The sequence below is a fragment of the Acanthopagrus latus genome, chromosome 8 (genome assembly GCF_904848185.1).
Source record: "Acanthopagrus latus isolate v.2019 chromosome 8, fAcaLat1.1, whole genome shotgun sequence".
In the NCBI taxonomy this organism is placed as follows: Eukaryota; Metazoa; Chordata; class Actinopteri; order Spariformes; family Sparidae; genus Acanthopagrus; species Acanthopagrus latus.
Window position 1 is genome coordinate 9,470,475 of NC_051046.1, and position 12,028 is coordinate 9,482,502.

At 44.1% G+C, this 12,028-nt stretch overlaps 1 protein-coding gene across 1 annotated transcript in view; it reads left to right on the forward strand.

The window, feature by feature from the left end:
- Window positions 1–12,028, forward strand: part of fkbp16 (FKBP prolyl isomerase 16) — a 68,212-nt gene that overhangs the window by 39,606 nt on the left and 16,578 nt on the right. The gene's annotated exons all lie outside the window — the stretch shown is intronic.

Consider the following 12,028-nt stretch of genomic DNA (forward strand, 5'->3'; position numbering starts at 1 on the left):
ACGTTAGAGCGAGGCTTTAATGCAGCACCGTGATTTGATGAGATTATGTATCAGTGAATATGTTTGAAGGAAAAAGCATTTTGAGGCGTGACTAGAGGGAGATTTAGTGGGATTTAATTTGTTTGCTGGTTGATTATGTTGCAAATTACTTTCTGTAGTTTCTCGCTGCTGTAAGGCTTTTCAAGGAGACGCTGTACACTGTGTATTAGCAAAAATGTGACCATTCATTTTATTCTGCGATGTTATCAGCTGCATGCCGGTGTTTGTAGGAGCCCACAGCCGTTAGAGTGAATTAAACATCATTAGATATTTTCGGCCATATGTGCTCTGTGAGTGGAAACACAAAATGTTGTTAAAAGCTCGGAAAGTGTTTACCTGCAGTTTTTTTTTAGGATGTGCTGTGCTACATGCGGGGCATACCGTACCATTAACGGAGCGGCTGTACAGACGAGTAATGCATAAAAACAAACATACGCTCGGAATTATCACCTGGCAGTAAAAGCCTCGGAAAGGTTCAGGATAAAAAGTTAAATGTATTATCCTCATCCAGTTTTACAGGCTGAAACAAAAAAAAAAAGTACATCCGAACATTGTTGACAACAGAATAATCAAATGTGCGGAACATTTGGTTGGGAAATCATGTTTTTTTGTTCCAGTGTGTGTGCTGTACTGTCTCAGCCTCTATCGTTCTGTGAGATCTTGTTTGTTTTACGGAGGGGATGGTGGGACACGGGGGTGTCTCCAAGGTGTTGTCGAGAGTCTCGCCCTCTGTCGTGTGCGGCGAATGAGGCCAAGAAAAGAGGGGGAGAGGCGGCGGGAGGTTAGTTAATGATTGTTTTGATGCAGCTGATTAGGGTTGTGTGCTGTGGAGTCAAATTTAGCTGAACCATAAGGAAGACAATCAGAGCTCTGTGCCAGCTCTTTGAACAGGATTCAGTTACTGAGGTTGCTTTGTGCTCTAAAATATGATTTCTCTCCTGGTTTCTGAGGTTAAATACATTTGTTACATAATGATAAAGCAGTGTGCTGCAAACTCAAGTAAACTTGAAAAGTAAAAGGTCTCCAAATAAAGGACAAACCTCCTGTCTCTAAACCCTGTAGAAGCATCTGCTGAGGGGCTCTGAAGGAAAACGCTTTGTCAGTTTTTCTTTCTTGCCAAAAGATAAACAGAAAGATCTGTATCACTGAAATATCAAACATTCAAAAATGATCAACAGAATGTGACGTATCGTGTTAAAGTGATACCTACTGAGGTCGGCATGCTAACCAGCTGGCCCTGACCTGTACAGGTCCAAAGCTCCCGTGCTAGCGGTGTAAGCACTTCCCTGGTGCTCCAAGCTCACAGTTCGGATCGCCAGCTCCATTGCTACCTGAGCTAACTAGCCAATGGTAGTTACTGTTAGCAGCATTAAGGGGCTAACTTCAGTGAAATGCTTCCCTCTACTATCACGGTCACATTTTTGATCACCATTGCCAGCCAGTTAGCTTAGCTTAGCTTAGCATGACTGTAAACAGGGCGATCGGACACCTCTACAACTCTGACAGGCTATATCTTGTTGGTTTACTCCATATCAACCAAGGTGTATAAAGACTATTTGCCATTTTGCTCTGACCAGAAAACAAGCAAAGATCTTAATGTTTACAATCTTTGTGCTAAGCTAAGCTAACCAGCTACTGATTATTGCTTCATCTCTGCCATACAGAAATAGAAGAGGCACTGATTGTTTATTCTAACTCTTGGAAGGAGAGAAAGTATGAGTTTTTCCCAAAATGATAATGATGAGACTCCCTCATCATTAACGACATGTTTTTCTGGAAAACACATCTACTTAACCTGCCTGTTAAGATCTGTTACAAAAGTTATTTAATGAATAAATTATTTGAGCAAATAAGCTGACAAAAATGTGGATCACAAGCAGTGACAGACATCATGTTTCAGAGTAGATTTGACAGGCTCAGCGTGTCTGTGCTGTAGAAATGACAGTGAGACAACGAGGAGAAATCTCATTAGCCGCTCTCTGTTTTCTGGTAGATGCATTGATTGAACTCTGTCAGTTGCCTGCTGCAAACAGTGCTGCTAAGAGCACTCGACAGTTCGACAGCACGTGAAGCTGGTCAGACAGCATGATTCAGCACAGCAGAGTGGTCTGTGGCTCAGTGTGTGGGTGATGGGCGAACTGCAGCGCCTGATGCACTCGGAGCTGCAGAAGGTGAAAGAGAGGATAATGAAACTCCTGGAAAGGTCTGGAGCATTTACCTGATTGATGACAACCGATAAGCTGGCCAGGACTAAATCTGCTGCGAGAAACACTGACGTTTTTTTTTTTTCCTGTGCCATTAAAGTAGTGAGCCTTTTGAAAAAAGGGGAAATGACGCCAAACTCCATCACGTTCTTCTTTTCAAGGAACAGCAGTTTGCGTCAAAGCACTTCCTCACTGAGGGAAATAGTACTTAGTCAGAGAAGCAGGCTGCCCCCCCCTCAGTCAGTAGGTCATTATCAGAGAGAAGTGGAAGGTAACATCTGTTGATCTCTGGACAGGCGCAACTTTAACACTCATAAACCCTCCAAGGGCAAGAAGGAGTCTGCCTCATCAGCCCTGCACCGCCCCAAAGTCAACAACATTAAGTGTAACTGGCAGCTGCTTTATTTTCATTAAAATAAAACTATACTTCCCAGACTTCTACTTCTATTATACAGTGTAAATCACAGCCACTCTTCTAGCCGTGTGTGAATGCAACACAACACTCTTTTGGTGTGAAGTTGTGCGCTGTGAGGTTACTGTGGCTGGCTGTCAACAAACAGAAGCTTAAACCTCCGGCGCTGCCAGCAAAGGGGTGACCGTACTTACTACCCCAGTGGCTCATGTAGAGGTGGAGTTAATGAGACCGCTGGAATGTGTCATAGTTAAATTCATAGTTTAATCCACGTCCAGATGGACATTGTCAGCCAGTTAATCATTCGACGGTTGTAATAATGTGTCACGAGAGGAGTGTGTGCTATTCATGATTATTGCTGCAGTTCAAGTTTATTTTGTACAAGAAGAAAACGTGTGATATGCACAGAAGCCCACATTCACCTCATACACACAGGAGAAATAACAGCGTGAAACATGTTTTTGTTCATTTGTTTAACAAGACAACACTTCCAGTGTAAATCAACCATGAATAACTGATGAATGACTGTAAATTTAAAACTGCACAAAATCAGTCACAATTGTAGACTCCAGCAGGTGCCAACATGAAAAAGACTTTACTTTGTTTGGGTCTGTCTGTGCAGTGGGTGGTTGGTTGTTCCATAGCATGATCAGGTGTGAGGGACGTATTTGGGGGGATTTTTACCTTTATTTGATACTATGAGATGAGAAGATGAGAGAGGGATATGATACGCAACAAAGGTCCCTAGCTAAAATCAAACTGTGGACACTTAACCATAAGGCGTTTGAATTTGATTCCTTCACAAATTGTCAGAGGTCATCAGGACATCAAATTTTGACATGTTGGGTTGGTAAAGCATCCCAAGTATTGTAACAAATTGAGTAAATCCAGACGGCTGCCTGGGACTCTGAAGATACGAGACACTTACATGTCTTTTCACCCCATTCCAGTCTCGTTATGTCTCTTACGTCGTTTCATCTTGCTACATCTGCTGTGCGTGATGTGCGCTGACAGGTTGAAATCTGTCTTGTGATGTTGGCAAGGCGCCTTGCAGTGACCCTCAAATGCATTAAAACTGAAGGAAGCCTGGTTTGAAAATGAAACGGAATAGAAAGTTCAGATATTTGTGTTATGGGATGTAAAAGTAAGAAGGTATCAAAAAAAACAATTACTCAAGTAGAGATACCTGAAAATCTACTGAAGTACAGTACCAAAGTATTTGTAGTTACAAGTAACAACATCAATCTGCACTAACTGGACAGCACCTGTGATATTAAAAGTATGGATTGTTTTGCAGTAAGTAAAATGTTAACATCAGAATTGTAGTATTCTGAAACACCACAGTATCATAGAATGGGATCCAGGTTGATCAGAGATTTTAACCAGGTTGTAGCATCTACAGAAAAAAACTGTAAGGGACCTGGAATTGAACCCTGGTGTGTCCCTCATGGAGTTCAAGATAATAAATAACCTGCAGAGACTGTGAACAACAACCTGCAACTGAAGCAGATAATCACATACTTAACAATCACCACGTACAGGAAAAGGAGAGACACTGAGGACACACAAGATGGCTATCATTAAGAAAAACAAGTCCTACTGTTGGAGGAGAGAGAGAAATCTCCCTCTGTTTGACCCTGGAGGAGGTGGGACTTATGGCTGTTGGAGTCTTCCTTATATCGCTAACAAATTAAGCTGTATAGACTCAGGGTGGAGCAGGTTGATTGAAGCATCAGTTCGTGGGAAAGTACCTTTACTCTAGCCTATTTAATCTCACGTATATTTTTGGCTTTTTGTTTTGTCAGACTGCCAGGCAGTCACAGTGAGCGAGTAGATAGCGGACAGTGTCAACAGCATAGCGTAGGTGCAATACATCAAGGTGTAGGTGTAAGTGCTTCGTTTTGGAATAGATTCATAAAGTCCTGGACTTATTCCCAGTCCCAGTCCACCAAACTTTATCCAAAGGGAGGCAGGAATTTATAGCCCGACACTGAGAAATATTAGAAAAAGAAAATTGAATCATAGTGGAAAACTGAATTATTTTATTATATATTAGCAAGTGGTTGTATATATATGTAATGTTTAAAGTATTGGGCATGATATAACGATGAAGACATTATATGCTATCAATTAAGGCTTTTTGTGCTTACATGCTCACAATGACAATGCTAATGTTAAGCAGGTATGATGGTTACTATGCTGACCACTTTAGTATTGGGTGTTAGTATGCAAATATTTGCAAGTACAGCTGAGGCTGTTGGGAACGCCACTAGTTTTATCAGTATTTGGTCATAAACCAAAGAACTGGCCAAATGTTTACAAGTTGTTACAAATCACTCTAACAAGGAATGAATGTGTGATGTAATTGCAATGGTACATATTTACGAGGCAGCCATTTTCCTCTGACATCACAAATGTCGTACTGCTGTGGTCCAGGTTGTTGAAACAGGAAGCTGACAAATCGTTGTCATTTCAACACTACCTAATTACTCAGCAAGTGAAAAGACAAGGGATAGTGAAAATCTGGAGGGACATCAGGCCATATTTCAAGGGGGAACACATCTTTGATAACCCATTAGCTAATGTTAGCATCCAACCACTTACTAGCTAACGTTACGGTTTGAATAACTCCAGCGTGTTTCATCTCCAGGCTTAAATAAACGCTTCAAAGACATGTACGTGTACATCGATACTTTACTTACTTTTATTCGATGTACAGCCTGGAACAGAGCTGCATGACATTTGAGCTTCAAACACCGAGCGTGACGTCAGCGTAAAGTGGCCGTCCATCCAATAGCTGTGACTATGCTGCTAATATTTCCTGTTTTTGTTGGGATATTCAATCCTGCGCTAATGAGGCGGACCAACTACATTGTAGTATGGCTAAAAACAATAATAACCACCAAGTTAACATATTTACGACCTATAATTTTGTTGCAGGAAACAGATAAACTAACAGCGTTAGGAACCCAACAAAAGAAATCCCATCAATAAAAGTCAAGAATTGTATAAAAGAAATCAACATGTCTGCACACGAAGATGTTCTGCTTTGTAGCCATTACATCAGACAATGTTTTCATCCACACTAGAATGTCATCATGACAGAATTATTTGGATTAGGTCACAATCGTGATACCGCCAAATCATTTTTAAAAAACCTATTTCATTGGAGTCTGTGCGCGAGCATTGTTTGACATGCAACAAGAAATGTTTACGCAGATCTAAATGTTAACTCAGTGAATCGTCTTCCTGGGAATTGAGCTCAAGAGGAATCTCTGCTGACACTCTTGAAGGAGTTGGCGTGTGTGTCGAAAGCCTCACGCCGAGGCACACCCAAAGCCAGCAAGGGAATGCAGCTGAGGAAGGTAACAATGACATTTTTCAGGGGCAGAAAGGCATGTAGGCCGGGAGATTCACTGAGCAGTGTCAACACGGGAAACTGATACAGTTCCACCCTTGAATGAAGTGAGAAATGTCAGGGGCTTCTGACACAAAGCTGCAGAGCATGTGTGTCCCCGCGTGTATTTAAGTGGTGGATTAACTGCGTGTGTTCTCTTAAAGCCATCTCTCTTCTCATCGCCGGATGTAACATGATGCAGCCGAGAACTGGCAGTCCTGTTCTTCGTTTAATCAGACGCTTGCCAGTAGACAGGTACAGTGACTCACTCGCCACAGAGCTGGACTGGAGTCTGTCACTTTTCATGCTGCCCGAGCCCTCCCTTCGCTCCAGATACGTAAGCCAGTCGTCCACTCAGAAAAATCTGTGAGGTGGAGTTCCTCTCTGTGCTTAAGGTGGTGTGACTCACTCTGCACAGCCACCTGGGTCAAATGAATAATGTGACCTTTGAGACGCTCCTCTGTCGGAAAACACAGTGATGAATCTAAGCCAGCCTTATCCACGTCGCTCTCTGGATGTCAACATGTTTCTTTGTTATCCTATTTGTCATCAATTAAGTATTCCAGGAACAGCTGCACTCTTGACTGCCCACTCACGTGACCTAAACAAGTTTGACTGTAGCTTTTTGGGATGTGTCCATGTATGTGTGTCTGTGTGTGTGTGTGCGTGTGTGTGTGGTTCCCGACACAGTCACAGCAGGCTGACTAGAAAACCACACCCAAGCCTCACGCTCCAGGAGCGGGCCGGCAAGCACCGACAGCTGTTGCACGCTTCAGATAAGATCGGTCCTCAATCAGCATGCTGTATTCTGTCGGCTGCAACGAATCATGTGTTGACTTTAAGCTAGAAAAAAATTTAAAGAATTAAAGAATTAAATCTTAACAGAATATGCTCTTAGGAAGACGAGATTGCGGGGGGCGGTTGGGTGTTTTGGCTCCGCCGCAGTATTCTGCCGCAAAGGCCCATGTTTGAACTGTGCGTGTCCCTCATCTAATCTCCCTGGATGTTTACCTTTTCCCCCTACTGCGAGCAGGCTTATCGTTCTCATCGACACAGCCCGGGTTGTAATATAGCCCTGCCCTCGGTTGCTTCTGCTTTCAGTGGTCAGGGGAGATCTAGCAGGACTGTAAATCTCCTCGACTGAACTGTGCTTTTATTGAATTTTAGGTAGATGCTATTTTTAGAGCAGATAACGCTTGGAGGGGGAGTAAAGTTGGCTTTGTGTTGTGCGACCGCCACACTGGTTGGAGCTAGTTTTACACTGCTGTTTGCTTGAACTTGTTTTTTCTTCTCCCCACTCAACGCCAGTCCACGTCCCTGCAAACTCTGTCACTCCGTCAGGGGAAGGTGCGGACTGAGTTTGGCAAGTTTTCAACGGAGGCTGTGTTGGTGCCATTACAAGAGAATTAAAACCCACAATGTGATAAGAGCAAACAGGACATGACTCGACTTGACACAAACCAACAGCTTCTCACTGCAACTGACATCTAAGACAAACAGAAGATACTGTAATTTCTATCTCATCAAGCCTTGTTTATTTAATTTGACACTGTTTTGTTCAGGTGTTAACGTATTTTATGTATTTTAGAGAAAATCTTCCCACCTCTGCCTGCTACATCTTTTTCCTATCTTAATCTTCAACATCTCAGCTGCTGTTAAAATAATCGTCGGCATCTCAGCAATTCTCCTGAAGATGTTTTTTTCGGACTATAAAGAGAAACACTTCTTCCCAAAAAACACAGCTAGGGTCCGTATCAGAAAGGCCGCCATCTGTACCTGCTGTGCCACCCTCACCGCTGAGATGTAACTCTCATACGTCGGTGTCAAAACATGCCGCCTGCATCGGAACACTGAAACCGCTGTCACGCTTCACCGCCATCGCCTCTTGTCCGCGCCGCTACTAGCTGCGCTCTGTTGTATAACCACGATGTTGCGACAGAGTTTGTTTTCCAGAGCGTGGTGAGCAGGAGGGACACGCACGCGGGAGAAGCACACGTGAGATGCCACTTCAGCCCCACCAGCACCTTTCCCTACCCGTGCCAGGCACTAGTTTTAAATCATCCTGCCTGCTGCGCTCGACACACACAGCCGGGGAGCGAGAGAGAGGGAGATTAGTGGAGCATGACAAAACGTAGATGGCTGCACAGAACAGGTTTTAAAAGTAACCTTGTGTGCTCTTGTTTGCGCTCTCCCGTGTGCAATCAACTGGCTGTATCCGACCTGGATGTACAGTGTCAAAAATATAAAGCAAATTATTAAGATTATCTGGAAATCTTCACCTTGTAATGGGCACTTTTTTGGGAACACTGTCACGAAACCCTCAAACTCTGACACCTCTCTGAAGTCAGAATTATAGGGGCTGTACCCGATCATTTTTGTGCTAACTGGCTAATTTTAGCATGCTCACACATTTTACCACAGGGGTTTTCTTTCTTCTTAATCCTGATACCTCTGTATGACACACAGAAGTATGTATCTGAGGAGGGGAGTTCTGTTCTGTAGCCTGGAGGTGCAGCAGTGGATACGACATCATCGTCAAGACACGCTGTGAGGGAACACTGATAACTTTAGCTGACCACAACAAAATATCTGTTACCGAGCAACCGACGTGTGACCTGGGTGATGAACGGCAACTGAAACAAAATTGGCTTGCACCGTCGTCATATTACAGTTTTAAATCTTACATGGCCACAAATAGATACATTACCTACTTTCCATGTATATTGTATATTTCTATTATTATATCTATTGTATATTTCTGTATGGTGTTATTGTTACCTGTGCTGCCGCAAAGACACCGTTAGCAATGTGGCTACTGTCGCAAGCGAAAAACAACGCAAGAATGCAAAAAGTAGGTCGATTTTGTTACTAAATGATCTAGTGGAAAAAACTCTGGTTTTGAGCCGTTTCTTGTCCCACTGGTAAGGGTGAACACCGGACCTCTCTCCACTGAGCGAATGGCCGTCCGTTCGCTCTTGTTCTACCTCCGTTTCTATCTTTGCCTCCTTTGCCTCCATAAACCAGCGTAGATTTTCCACAGTTATTCCCAGTTCTTCCACTGTTACCTGGTGATAGTGACCGGGGGAACTGCGTCTCTTCCTGTTTTGGTTGCGCAAAGACAGAGGCACTTCCTTTATGCCGTAACTCGACCTTGGGTTGTCCGGGAAAAATCCAGGCCGGTTGCAAACACAGTAGCATGGTCAGATAGATAGGTGTCATTGGTGTCATGTTTCTACAGCCATTACATTGTGCAGTCAGTATTCAGAATGATACGTTCAAGTTAAAAGTTTAGTTTAGATGTTGATCTGAAGAATTATCATCCCTTCTTAGCGTGTTAGTATTGTCATTGTCATATCAGCACGGCGGTGTTAGCATGTAAAGCATGTCCAGTCTCACAGTGCCACTAGCATGCCTGCAGACTCTTGTTTTTTTGTGTGTTTCTTTTACTGAACTGTTTCGTGTGGCTGCTCAGAAGAGCTATAAACACTTTTTCTCATGACACGTTGCACCGACCACTTCTCTTCGAGTACAGACCGCCTTGTGTTCGGGCTCTGTATTCATAGCTGCTTCCAATCTGCCTTGTCACTGCTCATGCACAGGAGCTGGTTCTGGGATTCTTTGACTTCCAGGACCACCCAGCCCCGTTCGTCACTTGTGGTTTCGAAAAATCACTTTTTGTTAACACTTTTAACCATTTTAGATTGCACGTTTCAGCCGACCAAAGAATGCGACTTTCCCGTAACGAGTCGCAGCGCAAGTACCGAACCCACTTCTTACATTTTGCCAATTTGTCAGTACAGCCAGTAGAATGGAAGCAGATGGGAAAGTGCAGGGGCAAGCTGTAACTTGTGGTCAGTGACACACATGCACACACACAGTATGTCACAGGTCTGTATCTGCTATTTAACATGCTGAATTTATCACCCACTGTGGCAGAATTACGGTCAGCAGTGTATCAAATAAGCTAATGTGTCTGTAGAGCTGCTGTGGAGGGATGTGAGGTGGTGAGTGCTGCCTGTGAGCCTCGAGGAAGGAGATCTGCAGCAGAGTGACACTGGCACTGGTGTGCGTGTGTGAGTGTGACGCTGTAGTGTATGTGTGTGTGTGTGTGTATGAGTGTGACGCTGTGGTGTGCGTGTATCCGTGTTAGGGGGATGAAGGGGTACCGACAGTGGGGACGTGGAGTGTGACTCATCTCGCTCCGACGTCATTGCTCCGTCATCAGTCGTCTGCAGCAGTCTCACGCACACACAAGCCCAAAATATTCCTCTCAAAGTTAATGACTGGCAGACTCCCGCTGACGTCCTCGCAGTGGAATCAAAATCAGATGTGCAGCGATTCATCTTGAGGGATTAACCGCGTAGATCTCATTATCAATGAATTAATCTCGGCCGTTTTATAGCACTGATGGGATTACTTGCACCTCAGTAATGCTTCATATTGTCACTCCAGATGTTGAAAGGACAAAACAAGTGAGCTCATGGACAGAAAAGCCTCGTCTGTGTGAGAAAACAACACAAGTTTTTACTGCGTCAGAAAAGAAAAAAACAGGCTGAAATTGCTTGAAAATGGGCTGCCTGTGTCTGCTTTCTAAGCTCTCTGTGATGAGGCTGACCTATGCCATTGCCACTGGCTCTGGTCAAGTAAAGTCAAGCCCTTCCTCCCTAAGAAATGCGTCTCTCTCTTTCTCTCTCTGGCTTGTGATTGATGTTCCAGGTCTCATAGCCCCACACAGCCATCAGAGAGAGACTAAAGGAGCGTGCTAATGGCCTCCGCTACATTTGCCTCACTCAGACAGCAGACGCAGGCTGCTCCTTCCGTGACAACCTGACTCATAAGTCAGTAGTTCAGTGTGCTGCTATTGATTCACAGGCTGCACAGGGAGGTAGAGCTCACTGCTGCTGCGGCTGAAAGGAAGCTGGATGTTTATTGGTTAGATAACAGACACACAGTCACTGAGGCAGTCATATGTCTCGGGGACGGGAGCGCGACGCTGGAAGATAATGTTTTTTCTTGTTTGATGTTCGTACACAACCTCAGGGAAGTCAACACGCAACGCATGCGGCTGTAAATGACTCCCTCAGATATTCCCAAACATTAAAAGTCAGGCGTGGCCGCACAGGTGCTGCTGCTTTAAAGATCCATTTCATTTAATCATCAGTCGGCGAGCGTGATAACTGCTGTCCATTTGTTGTGCGCTCAATTTGCAAAAAATGATATCCAGGAGAAGGTGACATTTTCTCGGCGGGAGTTATCTGGTTTCAGCACGTGCATGTGTGACAGCGCTGACCTAGAAGGGGAAATTAATTTCTGATCAATATCTCTTTATGACATTTATTCCCCCCAACCAGAATGTCATACATAAAGCGATGAGCAGCTTCTGGTCACAAGCGTGTTCACAACTCCGGGAAACCGCAGAGGGAGACGAAAGGCAAGCCCGCCGAATGATAATCAACGTCTCGACCGTATTTTACGCCCCAAATCACGCTTTCTAGAAAAAATAAATCTTTGATCTGGATGCAAATTAAATTGCTCGTCCAAATAGAAAGCATAAAACTCTCCTCCAACACTCGGGGATTGATGTGTCCAAAGAAGTGGGCAGACGTCGACGTGAAGTACAACAGTAATGGAAGAGGAGGACTTTCATCTTTCAAAGGGAAGGCTTTTTGGCTCCTCGCTCAGAATTTGTCGTAACTTAGGAAGCTTTGAAGTTCAGACGCGAAATCCAAAACTGGCAGAGATTCGGTTTGTATAAACAGTCGGCATAATGTCTGCGCAAAGAAAAAGAGTCGGGCTGTCATTGCTGTTAACCACAGCCTCACATTTAACCCGAAACTAAACCTCGCTCCCCGGGGCTGCATGAGAAATTGCCACTTGACTGCAGCGTGCACACCTCCGAGACGTCTGCTTGCTCGTATTGATTGATTATAGATTTGGATTCAAATCCTGGGATAAGATATCTTCTACAGATAACAC